This window comes from Meriones unguiculatus, chromosome 1, assembly GCF_030254825.1.
Source record: "Meriones unguiculatus strain TT.TT164.6M chromosome 1, Bangor_MerUng_6.1, whole genome shotgun sequence".
Lineage (NCBI taxonomy): Eukaryota > Metazoa > Chordata > Mammalia > Rodentia > Muridae > Meriones > Meriones unguiculatus.
In genome coordinates, this window is record NC_083349.1 from 151,120,588 (window position 1) to 151,145,850 (window position 25,263).

The 25,263-nt window shown below is 36.6% G+C and overlaps 1 protein-coding gene across 2 annotated transcripts in view; it reads right to left on the reverse strand.

Annotated features, from left to right (window-relative positions):
* Cntn5 (contactin 5) overlaps positions 1 to 25,263 on the reverse strand; it is a 1,228,807-nt gene that overhangs the window by 852,395 nt on the left and 351,149 nt on the right. The window lies entirely within an intron of this gene.

Below are 25,263 nucleotides of genomic sequence, written 5' to 3' on the forward strand. Positions count from 1 at the left end.
TTATTTACCTGAATATCATACAAGCTCTACAAGGAAATTCGAGATATTTTGCTTACCTCCATGTCTATAGACAATCACATAAATTCTTGCATAGAGTATGGGTAACATAAAAATTTCCTTGAAGAGAATACCAACTAATAATACAGAATTTGATGATTCCAAAATTCTTTCTATGTGACTCTGAGTGTTCTTCTGATGGGAAGATAGTTATAGCTTTCAGGCGGCAGAAGGGGCAGGAGGAGGGCAGACTGAACCAGCATAGGAACTATCATTAATGTTGAACTCTCTTTCAATTTTTTAAAGCCAAAATTTACAAAAATCATTGGGCTTCCATACTTCACTGTGACTATTGACACAACTGCTTGAGAAAAACATTTGTGCATATTTTCTGACTTGCTTTCCTCAGATTACCGTCCATTGCTGGGCTTTCCTTCTCATAGCACGAGACCAAATTATTAGTCAGAGATTAGCCAAAAAGCAAATTTGAATGGAACTGAATCAGTTTCATTGAAGGGACTTTATGATTAGGAGAGGGCTGTGCTGACCAGCGCTAATAGTCTTTTAACAGGACATATGTCTGTTTTTCCAAGCTTTAGGTTTATCCTGAGTGTGGCTCTTTCTTTGCTTTATCTAAACCTGCCTCCTTCGTCAGCCTGCCTCTCAAAGCTTGTCAGTTACTCATTATCACACAGCCTAGAAGCTCGGCAGATTTTGTTGAGCAGGGTGTGCTGCATATTGACTGGATTAATAAACACAATATCCTCTCTGAGATACTTACGGAAGTAATTCATTTGTGTATTAAGTAAGAAGAATCTACAAAATTACTTAATTGTCAAAGGAACCCCTACAGTGTAGAAAATTCAGGAACAGAAATTGTTGCCAATTTAAAATTTTCCCAGAAACATATTCCCCTTCCTGCAGGCTCCACTTGATCCCACTGTTGAGTCCAGCCCACTGCAAGTAAAAGGTACTGTTTTTAAATGGAGCATGATGTATATCGTTCATTAGCTACAGTCCATATAGCTCTAGCTCAGTATCATCACTAATTTCCTTGCTGTCGGGCTTTGTATTTAACACTTCCCAGCCCTAATAAGCTAAAACAACCAATTAGCCTTTCTCGGCACAGCATGGTTCCAGCATCCATTGAGAGTTGTCACAGGATAAAAGAAGAAGCTATCACTTAACCCAGACATAAAGAATTAGGACCATTTGTAAAATACATTTTTAAATGCTATGAAACAAACCTTTCAACTTCCAAAGGGATTCAGCTTATTATCCTTTCAACCAACCAACAAATATCCTTCAGGCTTCACAAAACTCAGAGTTCACCCTAAAAAGAAGAAAGATCTGTCCATGCCTCTAGAATCTACAGCTCATGGCCACAGCATTTTGAAGTGCATCCCAGGGTCGTTACCCAGAACCTCATTATTTGCTTGCCCTCTGTAGAGATGGTAGGTAGCAGAGTAAAACAGACCTTATTTTCTGTTGATTTGGTCCATGCACTTTGCCAAGAAGTGTGCTGTGTAGAGGATTACTATTCTTTATCATGTAAATGTCCACATTTAGTAGCTGAGGTCACAGAGTATTAGGATATTTAAGCAAATTTTCACAGCATGTATGGTGGCAAAGGCCTTTATAATTTCTCTGTGGTTGAAGTATGCAGCTTTAAATTTTATATAATGCTCATAGTTCATTTTGAGCTTGTGGGTTATGACATTTGAAAGTGGCTTTGTTTGTAATGAATATAGAGACATTTTACCTTGGGTCCTGATCTGTTTCAAAAGATATTGCAGAAAAATCACTGGCTAGGGGAAATGGAATTTTGAGTGGGATTTACTGACAGGACCTTATCCATTTTCTCAGTGTGTCAAAATGAGAAATCCTGAGCATATTTTTTTCTCCCGGCAATTAACTGGCTCCTGAAAAAGCCATATGGCTAGTCACAGTAATCAGAAGACCTTGTCTGTATCAGAATTATTCAATATAGAATTTAATTTTTGTCTTAGATAAATAGTCCAATAAAAATATCTTCCTGAAAAACTTAGGATTGAGAAGCAGAGACATCTGTATGTAAACACATTGGGAGAATGTTCCCACTGGAGAAAAGTATCTGAATTTCAGGACAGGTCCTGCAGTTGTTCTGAGGAGATTGTGTCCTGCATCTGTGTGTGAAGATGTGAAGACTCTCCCTGGCTGAAGATGAAAGGTGTAAGTAGCAGGGGATAATGTTGAGGGAAGACTGTCTAGAAAAATCTTCCTGGAAACGTTTTCACCTGTAAGGAACTGAGCATGTGTAAATTATAACTTCCACTTGTACCTGATAACTATTTGCAGTTATCAGTTTTCCCATTTCACTCCATAGCAGAACTTGAGAGGGTTTAACACAACTCCTGAGTTTAGGCTACTAAAGGCTTCATGTTAGGTTGATTTTACTGTCTTTTTTTTTTTCCTTCAGACTCAAAATACTCCATAGTACAAGAGACAAGTGTGTACCATTACAATTTCTTTTTCCCTTATAATAAAACTAACTCCACAGATTTTCTTTTTAATAGAGTTGTTTACTTTACAGATTTGTATGTGAAAAAACAATTCTTACCATCCAGAAACCAGGGATGGCTTATTTATTCCAATATGGTAATTCCAGTAGGATTCTGTCAACCCATTCTGATATTTTTCTTGAAGTCATATAGAAATCACAAATGTAATCTCGGATTAACCTTTGCAAGATTGAGTTTTCAAGGAGCATTTCAAGTAGCAAGAATATGGAGGGAGAATGTGAGATACTTTGAAATCTTGTATGGTTTAACCTTTGAGTTACTTCTGTAACCAGGGCTGTGTATTCATAATTCTAAAGTAAAGTTGTGCCAGTCAGAATGATGTGGCACTTTAAAATACGACACTGTTGAAACATAAATGTTTTCTGTCATCAAGCTTTTTCAGCAGGGGCACCTGCTTAAGATCTCCTCTCTCAGGGAACAGAGGCAGGGAGGATCCCAAATCCAAGGTCAGCTTAGGCCAGAAATAGGAGATCTTCTCTCAAAAACTACACAAATTGTAAGGATAGCTCACTGGTAGAATGCTTACCTGGCATAGACAGACAGAAGAACAGACTTGAACTCCAGCAAAAATAAGAGTCCATTGCACCCAAATGAGTGCAACTTATCAGAATAAGAACATTGATATCTATTAAGTCCAACAATATGTAGTTACCATTACACTATCCAAAAACATGAACCAAATATTGGAGATTAAAAGTAATGGGAATATTTAAAAAAAATCACTATGTGGTGAATTTGCAAAATATTAGGAACATTCCATGGCTGTCTTCAGCTATTTGCTATAGAATATAGATTATGAATTTTACTATATAATAATATATCATAACCAAAATGGTGGTAGAAACCCAACACTATAAAAATGATGTCTATTATGACAGTTGTATAAATGAAATAATGTTGAATCTTTAATGCAATGTATTTCTAGTAAAATCAAAACAATAACAAAAATAAAAACAAAATAAAAATGAAACAAACAAACAAAACATTATCATTTTCAGGAAAATGTGTATAAACTCTAAGCACTACTACCTGTAGCTTCAAGTGTGTGTTCATTACGCTGTCACCAGAGACAAAAACTGAATACAGAAGATTCTAATTTGTTATTTGTATATATCCATCATTTAACTGTCCTCACTATGGCTGTCTCTAAGACTTCACAAATATCCATAATTTGCCCCCTGGGCAAATCAATAACGTCACCTATGTAGGGCTCACGATTTCTTGATATTGTATTTAATGGACTTATGTTTTTGAAAGAAAAAAAATGATCAAATTGAGAGGAGAAATAAATGTATGTTTCCAGCTTAGGAAAATCCCTCAACTGTTGAAATACTTCCATTTCCTACTTCACAACACACCTTGGCTGTCCTCACACAGTGGCGAACATTATGGCTTTCAAAAGTGGAAAAAGCTGTCCAGACAACTGCTTTTCACTACTCTAAATTCTGACGCTCACATATATCAAAGATAAACTTTACCTATGCTCTGTTATCATAACTCAGGCGAACAAGTATTTTGAGTGTTACATTATTGTCTTCTCATTTCATTTGAGCTTTATTCTTTAACAATAGCGACTTATAACATGGAATCAAAGACACTGACAACCCTGTCTCTGCTTCCCTTCCCCATTAGATGAATAGAATGTTCTTACTGTTTCTTTATTTGCTTCCTGTCCTCCCCTCTGTCACTCATTCGAAATATAAAGGCTTCCTTTCCAGACCTCAAGAACAGCAAGACTATTGTATCCTGGAGGTTCTGGACTCACTTTTCTATGCTTAAAAGATTATCCCAGACACCTCTGTTCCATTGACATCTCAATGGAGAAAAGCTCTCAGACATGCCTCCCACCTGGCTCCTCTTTTCATCCTTGTTTGCTCTGTATGCATAGACTTTATCAAATTCATAGGTCTGATTACTCACTTGTTCCTTGTTTTGTTTCTTGAATAGTTCAACATCTGTTTCTGCTCTCTTTGGGTTATACTGTTTAGAATAGTTTCTGGTACTTGGTAGCTATACAATCAATATGTGTGTGTGAGTATGTGTTGCATACACACATATACATAAACACACAATCAAAATCTTTCTAAAATATAAAGTCAGTATACTCACACTGAAGCACCAATACTGCAAGATAAATGCTTTCTCATTCTCCCAGTTTTCATTCATTTAGGCTAATATTTTATAAGATACAGCTAGACAGAAAAAAATTATACAACAGCTTCCTTGTCCATTGTGGTTAGTGGGGTGGAGGTTTTCTATCCAAACAGCAGCTTATTAACACTGGCATACCTTGGATCACAAAAGCTTTTCCACTGTATGTATTGGTTGAGTAAACAGATGATCCAGTTATTTGTATTAAATCTGTCTCCTGTCCTCAGTGCCTGGTTTCCCCATAAGTAGATTTGTGAGAGATGTGTTGACATTTAATTTATGCATAAACAAAAATCAATTTATTCTAGACAGAAAGCATTGGTTTTGGCAGAATGCTTGAAATTATACATGCAAGGCATAGTCCTCCCCTCCCTCCTCACTGCCCCGATGGAAAAAAATCTCTTGCTGTATTACTTTTACCAATATATATATATAAAATACTGTGTTTATAAGAAAGGCCTGGATCATGTAGTCCTCTCAATAAATTAAGACTCATGAAGAAAACAGTGGACAGAGCCAGTGATATTTTGTCCCTGTGCAATGCTTTAAAGGAACGTTCTTTACAGCCAATGAATACAAAAGGAATAAAGTGTAATTAATAAAAGTTAAATAAAAAAAATTAAAAAAAGAAATGTGTGACCTTTTATGCCCCTTGCTTTAGGGTTGCTTTGCCTCAGTGCATCAAGCATGAGCTTCTGTGTTTTCTTCTCAGTTGTGTCTTTTCTATGAATACTAGACTCTGAACATTCTCTGCATGGTGGTTTGTTTAGGAATAATTTACCTGCAGAAGATCAGGAGAGGGAAATGCAATTCTGACTCCAGTGAAGTAAATGTCAAGAGGTTACAAGGAGATAAGCTGGGTCATGATTCTCAGAATTCCTCTGCTACTGTAAACCACACACACACACACACGCCACAAGATGAAGTGTGTTGTTTGGATCTGCCAGCAGACTTCCTTTGGATAATAAAACTGTTAAATTGACTATGTTTTCTCTGTCGTGATTGCATATTGATAATTAAATTTGATCATAATGATTCATAGGTGGAAAACAGAAAATAAAAACAGAGTCCAATCTATGAGTTAAAATTCCTAACATTGATTATTCACTAAGGAGAAAACCTTTTGGAGAGTGTAGGGCGGCAGTGTAGGGAAGACCTAGAGCTGAGACACAGAAACTGCGGGAGAAGAACCTGGGGACTTGTACAAAGTTTCATCACGGATAGGTTTATTTCTAGGAAAAACCTGATCAAAGGAGCACCCTTCCTCTGGATCCTTATCAACATCAGATGCGATGGCACAGCAGCCCACCACACAGCAATGGCACCCATGAGGACGATGATGATGGAAAGGCAGTTGTTATAGAGACATGGGTTGAGATGGTCACAGTTACTAAGCATTCCTCTGTAATGGTCACTGTTCATTCAGCTTCCTGTGACTGGGGGTGCCTGTGAGAGGACAGGCCGGTGAAGGCCAGTTGTCAGCCTCAGGCACCATTCCTTAGTAACCAAACAGCTTGGGCTTCGAGACAGGTCTTATGCCACGACATGATGCTCACGTATGTGTTGGGCTTAGGCTGGCTGTCTCATGAGCCTCGGGGACCCTCCTGACTCTGATTCCGCTCTGCTGGGGTTAAAGACACGTGAAACGATGACATGCAGCTTTGTAAGTGGGTGGGGATAAAGTGCAGGTCTTTAAACTGTGTAACCAATGTATCTCGACAGCCTCCTAATAAGGCTTTATTTCACTTAATAGTCCTAGGAACAATAATATTTGAGTATCCTGAAGTTGAAATCCATATATTTGCATAGTAGTTGCTAGAAACATCTTTAATGAATACTAAAGAACACTGTGAGGCCAGGTTTACTAATTTTTTTTTCCACAAAGCCTAAATGATCTTGTCTGTTTTTCTTCTCAAGAAGGCCCAAATACCTTCCCGTTTGTATAAAGCCAATAAAATGTTATATAGCCAAGATATTTTAATAGAGTATAATTTGGCATAATTTCAAATAATGATGCTTAAAAGCTTCATTTCTGGAATAATTTGTTTTTACCGACACTCGCTTCCCTGTGTAGTAAAATAATTCACAGTAATGCGTTCACTCTGGCTCAGAGGTCGTAGTTAAGAGTCTGTAGATGGATGACATATGTCTGTGTCTACCACTCAAATAAGAACTGGCTGTCTTTTCCGTTCCTGTAGTTTCACTGGGGTTGAAGACTATAATACTGATGAGCCGTATATAAGACACGGAACCCATATTCCGCGTGTTTCCAGTGGGATTGTTTCGTACAAGGTTTTTTTCCCCCTGAAAATCCTTATCTAATGACCCCAAACCTCCCAAACCAAACCAGTATTCTTATTCCTTAAACTCTGAGCTTTAGAGATAATGACAACTTGAAATAGAAGACTTCAAATAAGGGGCTCCTGAGGTCTTGGCTTATTTGCAAACAACATACAAAGGAACTCCGGCAAAAAAAGCTGCAAGTATTCTCACACCTTTCTTCTACTTTTTATTTCATTTTTGCATTTTACAACCAAAAGCTACATTTGTAAACTGTGGATATGTCCATGCTTACAGAAAAATATCTAGCTATGTAAAATTTTAGAAAATGTGCCAATAAATTTATGTTACCCAGATCTGACTTATTTCAAATTTAGCAGTTATTATTTCATAACCTAGGCTTACTCTTCTGTGAGATTATTTTGAAAGTATAATTGAAAAACTTATTAAGGGAGCGTAATGGCAACATTTTTTATTCATAAAAGGTAAGAAAATCTTTGTAAACATTTAGCTCAGAATCTAGAACTAGCTGGGAAGTTTGTTTGATTTCTATTTTTCTCTTCTGTGGTTCAAGGATGTGTAAGATTAGATTGTTAAAGGAGAGTGCATAAAACTGCTGATTCATTGCATTGCTAATAATAAACTCTGATGAGGAACTATAGATGATCATCAGGGAACAGAGCGAGCAGTAGCTTCATGAACACAAAGGGGTACAGTTCCAAAAAGCATTGCCATATGTACACACAAAACAAATATGCAGGGAATGCATGCATCACTCATGCAGTATTTTGCAAATCAGCAAACATCTTGAAGTTCCTTCTAATGGGAAATTTGCTGATTGGGGCTCAGGGAAAATCAAGCAGGATTTGGGTAATGCTTTCTGGGAAAGCTCACAGCTGTTTCATTTCATTTTGACTTTTTCTTTTAATGTCAAGCCCCATTCTGGAACTTTTCTTTCAGTCATCAAGAAAAAAGCACTTGCAAAGAAAACCCACTGCCTTTAACCAGCATTCTTTCTGAAGAATCCAACTAGGTGACCAAACTTTCATGAGGACTGTCATCCATTTTCGCCTTCAATGTAATTCTCAAGGCTTTTCTCAGGTTTCTTTAAACATGGACACTAATGGAAGTGTTCTTGACTCTGTCCATTGAGAGAAATATAACAGGTTTGCATGTTTTGTGACTGAAGATGAATATTGACTTCGTCACACTCTATCTTTGAAAATTTAAAATATAACCAGGATTGAATTTAGTTCGTTCTGTAATGGATCACACTGCACGCTTCTGCGAAGACATCTGCTACCTTGTTTGTAATTATCTGCCGACAAATGTTTTCCCTACTATGCCATGAACGAGGATATAACATTATTAATCATAACATCCCTGGCACAGTACTTTATACTTCCTAGGTACAGAATGTTTGGTGAGAAACAAGATCTCCTGTCATGAAAATTGCTATAAAAGTTTATTGTGAGAGCAACATAATCTGACAGACAGAACAGAAAGCATAAATCCTGGGAAATAGTAACTTTCCAACAGCGAACAGTTGAGTGTGCTTTTTCGGGATGGTTTATTAGCCTCTCAAAATATCACATCCTTTTATTCTGCTAAGTAGCCACACTATTCCTACGAATCGACCTCCACCCCTGAGTCAGTGGTTAGGCCATTTTACCACAATATTGAGCACCACAGCAGGCTCACTCCCTTTCTTCCTATCAGAATATTACTTTCTGTCATGGTTATGCTCAAGGTTGTACCATTCCTAAGACTCCTTTCTTTACCATGTTGGTGTCTCTGCGTGCAGTCTATTAACTGTTGATGTGTTTTATGTGTTATGTGTCTCCTCATAAACTCCAGCAAGACTGAAAATGTGCTGCTCAGAGTAATGACATTTTACAAGATCCTCAAAGTCTTTGGAGATAACTACAATTTCTTCTGAATTCAAAGATAACTAGAAATATGAAATGATTGTTTCAAAAAACAATGAATTATCTTTCTACTAATAAAACCATATTTCACTACTATTACATTTAAGATTCCTTTAAAGAAAATCACAAAGAGACCTACTATTAAGTCCACAAAAGATCTTTACCAATAGAAGAGTTAACCAGCTATATATTGTAAATATTGTTATTCAAATATATGTTTTAAAGTGACTCAAATAATACATGGTCATGCTTGAAAAATTCAAATGAAGTCTATTTACTGTATTCAATCAACCAATTATTTTACAGGAAACTATGCAGTATTTCTACCTGCTTGCTCTAATAGGAACAGGCTCTCATTCAAATTTCATTTTACAGCCTATGCAAATATTCCAAAAAGAGAAATTTCCATTTTTTATAAAGTTAATTGTAAGAAGAAAAATCTGAACTTATGAGACAAAAAAAATATTTTCATCATGTTTACATGTCTTATTTGAAAGCAATGTTTATATAGAAAATCTAAGAGCCTACAAAATGTCAAGGATATCAAATACTATTCTAATTTCTTATCTGACAAATAGATAATATTATCTACAACCAATGTTTATGCAGCAAGCATTTACTAAGTATATATTTATATTAGTTGGTAATGAACATCTCTTTTAAGAGATCCATATTTTGTTTTGTTTTGTTGTTTTGTTTTTCTGTTTTATTATTTATTTATTTATTTATTTATTTTGCTTTGCTTTGTTTTTTAGTTTTTCAAGACAGGGTTTCACTTTATAGTCTTGGCTGTCATGCACCTTCTTTGTAGACCAAGCTGGCCTTGAACTCACAGAGCTCCACCGGCCTCTGCCTCCCTGAGTGCTGAGAAAACAGGCAGGCGCTACTGCACCCAGAGAGAGAGCCCTATTTTTTAGAAGTGTTCCATTGACATTTAATTAAAAAGGAGTCATCACACCTAACACACACATATGCACACATGCACAAATACCACACAGACACACACCACACAGACACACACATGCACACACCCACCCACCAAGCACACACATATACTAGATAGATAAATACATACTAGAATTTTAGCCTACAACTACATCGTTAAATGATGTGTCACGTGGACATAAAACATTTTTGCATATTATATAAATCTTCAAAATCTGATACAATGTGCAGTATATATCAATATATATTTTAAGTTATTGAATATACAGAGATTCATATCTCATAAACTGTTCTATTTTGGACAACCATTTTTCAAGAAAAGATTCATATATTTTTAATTCTTGGTGTATATCTGTGTGTGGATATAAGCAGATCCCCTGCAGCTAGAGTTACAGGCAGCTGTGAGCCACCTGACATGGGTGCTGGTCATCTGGAAGAGCAGGGTGAGTTTTCTTAACCACTAAGACAACTCTTTGAAACCAAGCAACTATTTATTTTCTCTAAACAAAAATCTTGTGCCTTATAAATTAGGATATCTTCAGTTGCCTTGATATCCAATAAGTTTAGAAAAATACAGAACATGAATTCATGGATCCTTCCATGCCTTTTTGTGTTATGTCACACATTTGTGCATAGAAAAGAGCTACATCTTGTATATATAAATATATAAATGTAACATGCTCTCACTTTCATTGCTGTGATGGTTATGATGCTTGATATCAGAACACTGACATCATATATTCCAGGAATGCACTTAACACACCATTTTTTCATTTTAGCCTAGAACTATTATTTCTTATAACATTTATATATTGTCATGGCAATGTATAATTTAAATACTGATTTTTTTTTTCCTATAGGAAATCATCTAGTCTGTTGCAGTTTTAAGTGAAGAGAAAAACAAATATGTATCTGGAGAATTTTGAGAAGAAAATCTGTAGAGGAGGAAAGTAGAGCAAAGCTTTTTATTTATTTGTTTATTTATTTGCCAGGGGAAACTTAAAACATAGTGTCTTCAGATTCTTGGCAAAGCTGGTATACACATTATTATCTTCAACTGGCTTCAGCTGGAAGCATCCATGATTCTCTTCAAAGTAAACACTCTTGAACAGATATAAGTGAAATATGAACTATGATGGCAATGAGCAAATTACTAAGCCATGGCTGAAAACAGATGACTCCTCATTACATTTGTTTAAAGAAGATAAGCCAGTGTGAAGAGTAAACTCTTCTGGTTCTGTTTCAGTGGTGGTGAATGGGATGTTATGTGGTCTTCAGCGCTGGACTGACAGTGTGAAACCCAGAGGAGGTCTTAGGGTGGAATTCTAGCCACTACCATGATGGATGGATCACAGTAGGTATTTGCTAAAAAGCAGTGTTACTACCAATAAAAAAGTACATCTTAATGTATGCAAAGTAAAATTAATTCAGATTAAAATGCACAATATGACTGACAGTATCTGAATTACATCACAGTACAGAAGAACAAATTAAGAAATTAAGAATTGCTCATTTACGTTGTGGAAAAAAAAAACATGTAGTCTGTAAAACTAAAATCAAAACCAAAGAAAAATTTAAAAAAAAACCATTGTTTTCTAATTGATAAAATATTTCCCACGATATATGAAATTACAGTTCTGAAAACACTGTGCATTTATACTGGAAAAAAGCAAAAGTCAAAGGGTTGATTACGGTACAAGCTGCATATCCCGGCTGGAATGGGAGGTTATGAGGAAGCAGGGGATGAGTGAAGACTTTCAATGTGTCCATGAATCGGAATTAGAGATCCTAAATGGACTCATGGTGAACTTGATATAGACACAAGGAAGTTACTATGTTTTTTGTTGATGTTCTTCTGACAGAGGCCATACCCTAATAGTGATAATGCCCATGTAGTGATAAGTTCAGGACTCATACACAAGTGTCTAATTTTCTGATAACTACATCTAGGATCTCCATAGAGATGGTTCATCCTGGTGATAAGGAAAGAAATTTGTAAGCCTGGAACTTTGTGCTAACATCACAAGAAATAAGCATTCAAAACGCAAATAAAATAAAGATGAGTGTATGTTCATAAAAGTATTGTGTAAGCAGAAGGATTAGAAGTTCAAGGTCATCCTTAGCTATTTCACAAGTTTGGGATACAAGTTACATGAGATTTGATCTCAAAAAAATTTAAAAATTAATAAAGTAACAGCAACAAAAAAAAAATACAGATTGTAGCAAAACCTTGGAATGACCTGGGACATCTAGAAAAAATTTAAATAACAAAATACTACTGAATTATTATAGGAATAAATATATAAAAACATAGATAAATGATTAAATATGCTTATGATAGATAGATGATAGAGAAGAAAAAATACAATGTTTAGATCAGTTCTAGATAATCCCTATAGCTATGCTGTTATTTTATTTTATTTTATTTTGAGGCAGGTGACTGCTCCTTTAGACAGGAGATTTAATCTTACAAGCTTACTCCTAAGAATACAGTGGGCAAGGAGAAAAAAACTACAGATAGAGATACTCTGGAGAGATGATAAAGTTCAGCATCTGCTATTGGGGCTCAAGAAGTTGTCTGACGGATGAGAGCTGCATTTCATCACTATAGTCCTCTCTCTCACCTATCACCTCTCTGCATTGATGACACAGACAGCAGACACATCTCCATTAGGAGAAGTTCTACAAACTGCCTGAAGAGTGATCCTCAAATTGTCAATCAGTCAACAGGTAGGAATGATTAAGAAATGTCACAACCCCCAAGGGAGGAGCAGTCCTGTTAGGCCACAGAGGAGGACTTTGCAGCCAGTTCTGAAGATACCTGACAAAACAGGGTCAGGTAAGGGGCAGGGAGGAGATGAGGGAGGGAGGGTGGGATTGGGGAGGGAATGAGGGAGCGGGATACAGCTGGGATACAGAGTTAACAAGATGTAACTAATGAGAAAAAATAAAATAAAATAAAATAAAATAAAGAAATGTCACAACACAGAATACTGTGTTGTGTCCTCAGAATTCAAGCTCAAGTTTGCCTTTCTAACATTTTACCTAGGTTTAAAACAAGGTGGTGTTGGTTAATATTGAGAGTTACCATGACAGGATCTAGAAACAGATAGAGATACTTCTGGGCCATTATGAAAGATTATGTAGTAGGGTAGCCTCTGGGTGCGTTGTGAAGGATTACAATGATTGCGGTAATTACGGAGAGAATGCCCACTTGAATAGTCGGCTGGGCCAGTACCTGGGTCCGAGTCTTGGACTAGATAGAAGAAATCTAGCTGAGAAGCTGCATCCATCTACAGTTCTGTTTCTTGACTGTAGAGGCAACGTGAGCAGCTGCCCGTGCTCCTGCCCCTCGCTCTGCCTTCCTCACCATGGTGGACTGTAACCGGGGGACTGTGAGCCAAAGTAAATCCCTCTGTCCTTAAGTTGTTATTGTCAGGTATTTGGTGCCAGCAACACAGAAGGTAACTAAGGTATGAAGTCATACCTTGAAAGGAGTACAGTTTACTCATTTCTGTAACCCCTATGACCACACAGGGTCAAAGGTCCTCACCGACAGGGAAAAGTTCAGCAAAGCCTGGGATTTCCAGGCATCACATAGCTGTTGTTATTCTCCTTCTTGTACAATATCCTGCCAACAACAGCAGCCGTTCTAAAGCAGCTCAGGCTGAGACTGCTTGGCAGATTGCTACCTCATGTTGCCTGCTCTTTCTTTATTGAAAGAAGCTATGAAAAGGTCTTCTTACTTCTTGTTTGGTTTCCTTTGGGAGCTTCAAATATGTATTGACTTTATAACAGGAGACCCTTGCCAGAAAAAGGTTTCTTACAATTAAAGTATTTTCAAATATTCTTTAGATTTGTAGCTCAGGATAGTCTCTTATAAGAGTAATGAGCCATTGTTTCAGCGTAAAGTCTATTGTACAAATGCTTAATTCCAAAAGAAATTATCACATGTATTAATAGTTGTAAAACTTAGTATTGATGAAGTGGTATGTGTGAAGTGAGGCTCCAACTGGACAAAGACTCTTCATGACACTCGGACTCTTCCAAGTGTCTGAAATGAAAACCATTTAGAAAATTCCGGGTTGCAGATAACAAGATTAGTGTGCATTTTATGTAAAAACACACCTTAAAAAAATCAAAAGTCGTGTATTCACTTTATATAGTTTTATTTTTTCTTTGTGTTGGTGGTTTTGAAAATCTGATCTGTTCTGTTAAGTCCTCCTTTGAGAATTATTCCCCAATATTCAATAATCTAAAACTATCTCATATCACTTTCTCATAATCATGAAAGTCTAGCATCTCTATGGATGCTGAAACATAAAAAAGATATTCTACATTTAGGCTACACATTTGTGCTGAAGTTTATTTAAATTTTTGAAGGTGAAAATTTTAATATGTCTCACAATTCCTTTGTTTTAATTTACAAAGGTACATTAAACATATGACTTTAATGCTTTCCCCATCATAGTATTTTGCTGAGAAATTATGAATAAAAACAGTGTAAAATATTTCTAACCAATTTTCCCCTTGCTTGTTGTTGACTTTAATTTTCCTCAGCCAAAATATACACAAGTTGATATTCAATAATACCAAATTGAATATCATTTCCTTTTCTCTTAGGGAGAAGGTTTCATTATCCACTTACACCCATAGTTTGTGAATAAAGAGGGTGTTTCACATATTGGCAAAGACATAGAAGGCGTGAAACTCCCCTAATGTAATTTCAGCTAATTAAAGACTCATTAAGAAAGAAATAGAAATGAGAATTTGCCTCAGAACTTGCTTAAGTAATTTTAATTTTTAATCATTTTCTTCTCTCACTAATTAAACAGTTTGATGGGTACCTGTTGGCTATTTACCTAATTTTCTGTATTTTATCCTACAATGTAACATGTGCCCACTAATCTAATCTCACTGGTCTCGGCAGGTATTGGGCTCATTTCCCACACTCTAGGTGTTTTCTTCTAACTACAATGCTTATATAATTTATATACACAACTTATACACACATAATTTAGTTTCTTTACAAAACTTTACATCTTCCCTTTGCATCCTACAAACCGAAATTGAGTCATAAATCTGATATCTAAAGAACAAAGGAGATACAGGAAGAAAAGTAAACAAAACAATAATAATAAATGGTTAAGGCCAATCAATGGGCACAGGAATCAAGCGCGCCAAAATGTGCAGGCTGTAATCGTACAGCACCTGGCCTGGAAAGCCAAATTTATGAGTCACGTGAACATGGCTGGTCAGCTGAGCTCTCTCAGCCTTGCTCCCATCATGTACAGATGGATTACAACACAACTTACCTTGTGATACAGAAGATCATTACATCAACACACCCAACAAACTACTGATTGCTGATGACGATTGTTTAAATAAACACCCACATTCATTGTTCAAATAAGCACCCATGTTCATGCAGGTTTCTTATCCAGTCCAGATTCATCCTTGTGCATTCCTCTTGCTCCCCACTTCTTATAGCCACTTGTACATCAAGTTTCATGTTTCCACATTTATGACTTTGTGCCTTTACAATTTGTACAACTATTTTAATGGACTTTATCACCAATTGTCAATTTTTATGATGGGAAACACATGTCCTTCTTTTCATATTAGCCTGAAGTCTTTTCTTTAGTGAGGGTTTTCCTCATCCTGTTATTTAAAACTGATATATGCATAAATAAAATTGTATGTGTTAATGGAATACCATGACGTTTGGATGCGTGTGTGTGCGTTCTTACATCTTGTTTTCCCCATATAATTGTCATTTCATAATAGAATTGTATTATTATCTAGCAATCCCACCATAGTGTATATCCAAGGGAAATTCGATCATCTGTTCTTTTGAGATCACTGTAGCCCTAATCACAAGAGGCAAGACAGGTGACTAAAGGAGGCAACAAGCAAAGTGACACCCAGTAAAGGATGGGTAAAGAAAGGGGAGGAAGAGAACACAGCCCATAACATTGAATGAAACCCTGTAATTCATCGCAGCCTAGAAGGAACTAGAGACCATCGCAGAAAGTAAAATTAGCCACACACAGAAATACAAGGACCTTCAAAGAGGAATCCATAAAAGTTAATGTCATAGAAATTGAAAATAAAATGATGGTTAACAGAGGCAGGGACAACAGTGAGGGACGTGGAACAGGGAAGCATTGACAGATCAATGGAGAATTAAGTTATGGTTAATATTATACATGTAAACATAAATTAATATACTTCTGAGGTCCTATTTAACAGCAAGATAATTAGTTCATGATAATTTACTGTGTAGTTCAGAAAGCAAGGTTTATTTTCCTTGTTCATTTATATTTTTAGGCACTATGAACAGAAATGGTACTCAATATGATTTAACTTTTCTTCAAACATTTTAAGTCATGTTCTGTGGCCTATCACATTATGTCTCCTGGAGAATCTTCCACGTGCTGATGAAAGAATGCAGGTTCCTTTGTGACATGTTCTATAGCTGCCTGTCAGTCAATTTACCTGAGATGCAACTTCACTTTTCTGTCTTTTTTGTTGGTTTTCCGTCTGAAATGGTATCTCCTTTGCTGGCAAAGGGATGTTCACATTTTCTAAAACTGTGAACATGCATCTATGTTGTTTAGCTTACTAATGTGACCTTTGAATATTTGACTGGTCCGTGACTTGATACATGCAGGTTATAATTTCTACATTTTCATTGTGAAATGCTGTCATTACAGAGTGACCCTTCTTTCCTTCTAATGCTTTTAAATTAAATAGTAAGTTACTTCTTATGTATAGCCTTTCCTGTTTTCTTTTGGATTCTATCTTTATATAACATATTACTCTATCCTTCACTTTGGTTTTACCTGTATTCTAGAGATGTTTCTGGCAGGCTCCTGTAGTTAGGCTCATTTGACATGGACATTGACAGTGTTAGAGTTATATAGGTTACCTGTGTGTAGTCATTCTTAACAGTGAAATTTATATGTCATGTTTTCATTTTACACATTCATGTCTCATTCGGTTTGCAGAATTCTCTGTTATTTCTTGCTAGCATTGCAGTGGCTTTGTGTTCCCGCCCAGTATTTATCTGGGAATGCTAAGGAGCCATGGTTTCTAAACAGTAGCTTTGCGGGGTGCAGTACTCCTAATCGTTCTGTTTTCCATTGTGGATGTGAAAACCTCATGCCACTCTCTCCTGGCCTGCAGGATTTCTGTGGAAACTCAGCGCAGTCATATGCTTCTCCATGCTGTTTCCTTTTCTTCCAGCCCTCAGAAACTTCTCTTTCACTTTCTTTTGTGTGTGTGTGTGTGTGTGTGTGTGTGTGTGTTAATGTGTGCACGTGTGTGTGGCCAGAAGGCAACCTCAGCATTTTTCCTCATGAGTTTTCTTGTTTGATTTGAGGTAGTCTCTCACTGGCCTGTTCCTTGTGATTTAGGTTAGGCTGACCAGCCAGGAGCTTGTTTGTTCTGGTACTGCGAGGCCTCTCACCCACATCTAGCTTTTTATGTGGTCACATGGGATGAGACTTGGGTTCTTGTGCATCTGCTTATTTTTATCTGACCTACATTCACTTCCTCTGAATCAGCACTGGGGACTGTCCAGGTCTAGGTCAGCCATGAGCATTCTAAGGTCCTATTTTCAGCATTGCTGAATTAGTGGGGAAGTCAAGCCCTATTTTCTCTCAAACTATTAGTTGTAATGCTAGTCTGAATGAATTAATAGAGTATCTAGGAAAAGTAATCCATATGTAACAGCCTGTGCTTAGGGTTAGGGTAGACCAAGGTAGCTAACTGTCCATCACTATCACCTGACTTTAGGCATTATCTGTTCTGTTTGAACCTAGGCACAGCCATCATGGATGACTCTCCTCAGGCTCTAGCTCATGCCTATTGATAGCAATACTAAATATCTGTGGCACTTGAGATAGACTGAAGAAGGACCAATGTCCATGTTATTATATGATATGCACCACATAGGTGGTCTTGTGACTCAAGACCAGTACACAAACATCTATTGATGCTTGCTGGACTAGATGTCCAACAGAATGAAGTCACATGTCTTTATTCGTTACTGGAGCTCTCTCTATAGTAAGACTTGGGAATGAGGCCATTAAGATCTTCTCAGCATCACAATTCACAAGCTCATCAAAATCATATCTTATTATCTGTATGCCCTTAGTGAATAAGGTCCTATCTTTACTGTGCTGCCTGAGGATGGGGTAATATTAGTGAAGTTAATCTCCAGTATAGGGGGCTTCCAGTAATTACAAGCATAATGATCTCACCTGAATCTCACAGTCAAAAGATATACACTGAGCTCCATCTTGCCTGAGATGTCAGTCAAGCAGGATTCTGTCCTAGTGAATGCATCCATGCTTTACACTAGACTAATAGAAATAAGCTTTTTGGTTGAACAGTGGGTATCTATGCTACACGAGTTTGAGGGATAGTGGTTCACAGAGTCTTTTGGTCATCTTGGTTGATATTCAGCCAAGTAACATCCAATCTCACATGCATGAGGAGCTGCAGAGTCTCAAATGATAGAGAATACAGATTTAACTAGAGGTTGTAAGCCAGAGCTCAGACCTGTCTTTCTCACTCACAAGTCTGCACTCACTAGCACAACAGATAAAGGTTCTGTGTGTAGCCTTTCTTTTCAACATGGTGCTGGTCATCACTGGTGCAGTGGTGGAATTGAAAATCTTGAGTTAGTTTCCATTCCCTACAGCCCACTGAGTAGAGCTCCCACATGCTTACTCCACATAGGTTTGCAGAGAGATGGTGGGGCAGTAATTTTCTAATGATGATCAGGGTACCAGAACCCTAGACTGCAGGTATTGATTTGGTGCTAGTGCTCGCAGGCTCAGCCTTGCTTCAGATTACTGTGTGGAAACCTCTGGGTTTCAGGATTCAGACCTGAGGGTGCTGGAGAGATGGCTCAGTGGTTAAGAGTATTGTTTGCTCTTCCAGAGGTCTTGAATTCAATTCTCAGCAACCACATGATGGGTCACAACCGACTATGAGGTGATTTGATGCCCTCTCTGACATGCATGTGTGCATGTAGGTAGAGCACTCATATACATAAAAACAAATCAGAATGCAAAAGAAAATATTCACACCTGGACTTATTTGAGGATGTTTCTTTTTATTCAACCAGTAAGAATTTATTTTCTTTCATATCAGGATGACCACAGAAAGATTATAAAGCAAAATTAGATGCTGTACTTTGTTTGTATTTTTCTCTTCCAATAGCCTTACTCATCAGGTATGCTTATTCCCAAGTACTCCCAGTAGATGTTCAAGAATATTCTGTGTAGTACTGAATTGACTATAATTACGTAATACCATCTTTAATACCAAATAGGTATGTACCATTTTGTTTCCAATACTGGGCGGTACATTCTGTTAAAATATTAGCCTATGTTCTTTGAAAACTATACTTTATTTTTTTTTTTTTTTAAGATTTACTTATTACTTACACAGTATTCTGCCTGCATCTGTGCTTCAGGACAGCAGAGGCCATCAGATCTTACTATAGATGGTTGTGAGCCACCATGTGTTTGCTGGGAATTGAACTCAGGACCTTTAGGAAGAAGAGACAGTGCTCTTAACCGCTGAGCCATCTCTCCAGCCCGAAAACTATACTTTAGAAATTTGAGATTCAATAGATCAATAGAAATTGAATACAGGTGCTGTTCATTGTAGGACCATATGTTTGGGGCAAAGATTAGTTGCAGGTGGCCTTTGAAATGATAAAGTTTTATGAAAAAAAGCATACTGTCATTATTTGACACCTTAGGGGTGTTTTATGAGGTGTCTCCAAGACAATAGCATCTAAAACCATTCATTTAAATTAGAATAACCATCTGACAACGCAGATAGTGATGAAATTCAGCACCAATTGATAGGAGGGTGGGGGAGATTAGCCTTGCCTGTCAAAATGGGAAATTCTGACCATGAAAACTAGAGTCCTTATCAGAAAATGTTCCAGGCTTCCAGTCTCATCAACATCACTGTCAGAGAGGGTCATGTCTGTAGAAAGGAAGAGGCAGAGGCAGCTCTTCTTCATGTTTGTTTTTATATTCATTAGTAATATCAAAATAATAACAAAAATAACTTCTGGAAAATATCCGTTTCAGTACAAAACTAAGGAAGTTTTAATTTATTGGATACAGTTATAACCAGCGATCATTATTTTATTTGCTCCTTCTCATTTCCCTGTAGATGATGTTGTATGAAATTTTATCTGTTATTACTTGCCATGAAGTGTTTATATAGTCCAGGTCCACACAACTAATGGGCAATGAACTAAGAATTGAAACCATGTAGTTTTAAAACATTTTCAAGGTAATGTTTCACTTATTTTTCATACTTTTTTTTAGATTTTTTTCAAGTTATCAGTATCGGTCTGTGTCTGTTTTTGTCTGTGTGTGGGGAGTGCTATGTGCACAATTGTACCATACCTGCTGTGACAAAAGAGGCACCAGAATCCCTAAAGATGTAGAGCATGATTATTTGACTATGGGGAAATGAACTTTTGTCCCCTGAAAGAAAATATATATATATATATATGTGCTTTAAACTGTTGAGCCCGTTGGCTATAATTCTTGAGCTATTGTATCATGTAGAGAGGATTGTAACCGTGAGTTGCCATACTCACAACTTAAAGATTTGTATAAACATTCTAACTCTGCTCTACCCTGAGGAGGAGATCCCAGGAAAATGCCAGGGGTCTGTTTGCCAAAATCAGTGTTGTTTTGAAAAATCAGGAAAAAAACAAAACAAAAGAAAACATATTTGAGCAGGTGTCCTGACGCAAGTCCTTACTTCTTAAAAGAGTTTTTGCAAAAGACAACAACCTAACACCATACATTGAAACTGGGGCTTACTTTTTCAACATAAACTTCCATATTATAAATACTAGTAGCCTTTTTTCTGTTCTGTCAATCCTACATTGTCCTATGATTCAGTAGTAAAACTGCAAGGTAAACTGTAGTGTGAAGGTATACATCTTAGGGGATTTATGTGAGTGGGTGAATTGTGTATTGACCTACACACAGTGATCACAGGTTCTCAACTACTAAGTGTCCGCACGCAGACAAACTCAGGGTTCTCCTTCCCATTCGTTAATTTCTTCACAAGTGTTAATTGGTTATCTAAAAGTGTTTGCAAACCAGGCCAAAGTAAGAAACACACGTTATGGAGTGTCTAGTATTTCCAAATATGACATTTTTGGGATTGATAGTAGAAGAGACAGAAATTTAAGGCTTGGATTTTTAAAATCAAATATTCTACTTGTTCTCAATGGGTTTGTATAGGAAGTGTACAGTCTTGATATTGTAGGAAAAAACTGAATACTTAAAACATTCAGAATTTTTTCAGAAGTTAATTTACACATGGAGTAATAATATAGAAAACAGTGTTTACTTTGGTTGGATTAAATTATTAAAGAATGGATTTTAAAGTAATGTAAGTAAATTAAACGGCTTAATTTTTCAGAATGACATATAGTTGTTTATGTTAGTATAAATTGATTTTAACAGACTGAAATTTGAAAATATATTTTTTTCTTTAACATTTTCAAATGAAACATTTCAAATTCATATTAAAATTTATATAATAATTTCAATTTTAGCTTAAGAATGATCACCATAGAGCAAATAGCAAAGATGTGTTTCCATTTCCCATCTGTAAACAAACCACTAACCTCTACCATAATTTTAAAATAATTTTAACAGCTTAAGAATGATCATTATATAATTATATGCTTATGATAATACCAACTATCCACTTGTGTATTTTGAGTAGTTCATCAAAACATAATTATTTGGTGATAATTTATTTCAGGAATATCACAGAATTCTGAAAATATAATCAGGAACACTTGCAAACTTGTGGGATTTTAAAAAGACAATACGACTGGGAGGGAATGAGGGATCGGGACACGGCTGGGATACAGAGTTAATAAAATGTAACTGATAAAAAAAAATAAAATAAAATAAAAAAATTAAAAAAAAATAAAAATAAAAAGACAATACAAAAAAATTAACATATTTAATTTAAAATGATGTAAACCTAACTTTTCAGTTACTCATATTTCTTTAGTTTGTAGGCAAATGGCTTTAAATTGGACTTGACAATTATAATATGTTGACCATTTGAAGTGATAATTCAATTTTATTAAACAAAATGTAATTTCTTAAAATGCATTTATATTTTCCCAACATATTTTAAGAAAAAATATTTCTAAGTTTTAAAATAAATACTTCTTATAAGTATTTTTCTTTGAAAAATATTTTTTATTTCTCTTTTCTCATTTCATAACAAGATTTTATTTTGTCTCCATATTAAATCAGTTAGCAATATTTTCTATCATTTTTTCAGTCACTGTGAAGTATAATTGTAAAATTCAAAAGCTCATCTTAGAATCTGACATCCAAGCCTGGACAGTTTTACTTTTAAGTATTAGAATAATAACTGGCTAAAAATTAAATTTTAACCGGAATCCAAAAGTAATCAACCTTCAGATTCACTTAAAGAAAGGGCCCATTCTGGTTAATATGGCTTTTATTAATTACAAGATCATTAAGGAATAACTAAATGAAATGGATAAAACCCAGCACCCTACCTTTCTGAAGTAATTTAAATATCTAATCAGAATCTGTTCCCACTGCTGGAGGCAAATTTAAAGTTTAGATTCACACACATATATGCTCACTTATAAGTGGATAGTAGACATAATATATGATAATCATACTAAAATCTGTACACCCAAAGAAGCTAAGCAAGAAGGAATACCCTGGGTAAGATGCTCAGTCTTCATTCAGAAAGGCAAATGGATTAGATATTGGAAGAAGGTGAAAATAAGGAACAAGACAGGAGCCTACCACAGAGGGCCTCTTAAAGACTCTACCCAGCAAGGCATTAAAGTGGATGCTGAGATTCATAGCCAAACTTTGGGCAGAGTGCAGGGAATCTTATGAGAAAAGGGGGAGAAAGAAAGACTTAGAAGGGTCTGGAGCTCACGACTAAACCAAAGAAATTGGGCCTAGGGGTCCTTTCTGAGACTGATACTCCACCCAAGGACCATGCATGGAGATAATTTGAACCCCCTGCACAGAGGTAGCCCATGGCAGCAGTCTCCAAATGGGCCCCCTATTAAGGAAACCAGGGCCTGTCTCTGACATGAACTCAGTGGCTGGCTCTTTGATCACCTTCCCCTGAGGGAGGAGCAGCCTGACTAGGCCACAGAGGAAGACAATGAAAGACATTCCTGATGAGACCTGATAGACTAGGTTCAGATGGAAGGGGAGGAGATCCTCTACTATCAGTGGGCTGGGGAGGAAGCATGGGAAGAGAGGAGGGAGGGAGGGAAGGCAGGACTCGGAAGGAATGAAGGTAGGGCTACAGCTGGGATACAAAGTGAATAAACTGTAATAAATAAAACTATATTAAAAATTAACAGAAAAAAAAACAGAACTCACATAAAAAAGTTCTGATGCACAAATACCTGTGTTCTGATTCACCATACTATTAGGAATCCTATAAAATTATGATGTCTTTCCTAAGGTTGTTTCACATTTGAGAAGAAGTGTATGAATGTACATAGAACTACATGAAGGTCATGTTATAACTAGACAGATGCTGATCTCTGAAGGGTGAAACCTTCAGCCATTTGCTCCCATTTGTTGAAGTGACAAATATAAGGCTCAGTAATCTAGACCAGGTTCCTACTGGACTGTCTTTAGGATTTCATTTTATACAGCATGTACCCCGACAGCCTAAAAACAACAGTGTTGATTCCTACTGTGCCACTCATTGAGCAAGGATCCAACCTGTGACAGAAGACCTGGGGACCTAAGACTAAACTGAAAAAGGATACAATGCTGTATTTTTTGTGAGTGTTTCTTGATGTAGGTTTTACAGAAAGGTGTTAAGACACGCCAAGCCTGTAAGCTCATCCACTATTGTAACCACAGATTTTACCTCAAAGTGTGATGAACAATGCTACTTTTACAATGGTGCTTAAAATGGTTTGTTTTATTTATTTCAGTGATTCATAAGTTTAAGCACTTGCTTGCCATGGGGCAGTAGCACCTGTATTACTTGGCTTTTGGGGAGCAGGGACTATAGATTGAACACTGCACTTCATGCATTCCTGGCTGGTGCTTTATCACTTAGCTATGCCCCCAGCACGCACTTTGCTCTCAGTATGGGCAGTGGTCTGAGTTTAACAGGACAGTCCTAATGGTCAGGAGAAATCAGTTTGTATTTACTAATTTTCTATTATTCTAGGGAGCCAAGATATAATTGGGAGAAAGCCACTGACACTATGTCTTGTAGTTAACAAGTGTGCTGTGCTGACATTTAGAAATAAATGAACTAGAGAAGCCCAGTACCAGTGGGAGAAGGAAGAAATATTCTCTCTCCAGCATTATTTATACTTAGCTGCGCAGTAGAATCATCCAGTGTGAGACTAATAGTCTTCTCCATCTTGGCTGTGCCCTGGAATCGCCTGGTAGTTTCAAAAGCAACAGGAATTCCTGATTCCCACCCCATATAGTCTAATATAATTGGTGTTAGGTGCTTCTTCACCTGCAAGATATTTCAAAACCTTTTCAATGTTCCTATTGTAGTGCTGGGGCCAGGACCCACACATTCTTCCAGGAAAAGGTAATATTGGAAAGCCAACAGTGAAAAGAAATCTACTGCTTAAGTACTTAAAATCTTTGATCCTAGAGGAAATGAGAAGGAGGGCTGGTGGGGAACGGGCTGTGCTTGGCAGCTAGAGCAGCTGGGCAGCAGGAAACTATAATTTCTGGAAGGAAGAGGAGGAAAAATAGATCCTTTGATGGACAATTGTTTCATTATTGACAGTATTAAAGTAGTAGAAAGCACAAGCAATTCTTATCAGGAATCATATATCATTATTCATGAAAAATGGTTTGAAGGTTGGTTCAGCTTGTACAAGAAGTATCTAATTATGATACAGAATTCAGAAAATTATAGTTTATTTATAGCAGGTTGATTTGATAATACAATAACTCTTTTAAAAATAAAATTATGATTCAGTGATATAGCTCAGGAACTAAAACGATTTGTCACCCATTCCTGCTGAACCTGGTACAATCTCTAGAACACACAGTGGAAGGAGAGCATCAACTCCTGAACTTACCCTCAGACCTCAACATTCAAAAGTCAACCTACGTACACACATACAGAGACAGACAGATGATAAGAGAGAGAAAAATATCAAACATAAAAATCAACAACATTGTGTGGTTACCAGCTCTCAACTGTGCCTGTACTTAGAGATCGCAGTAAAGCAAAGGTCTTATCCGGGAATAATGAAATCTGTGGGACGATGAGGTTTCATGTGACAACGACAGTCTTGATTATGACAGTTTCTCATGCACTAT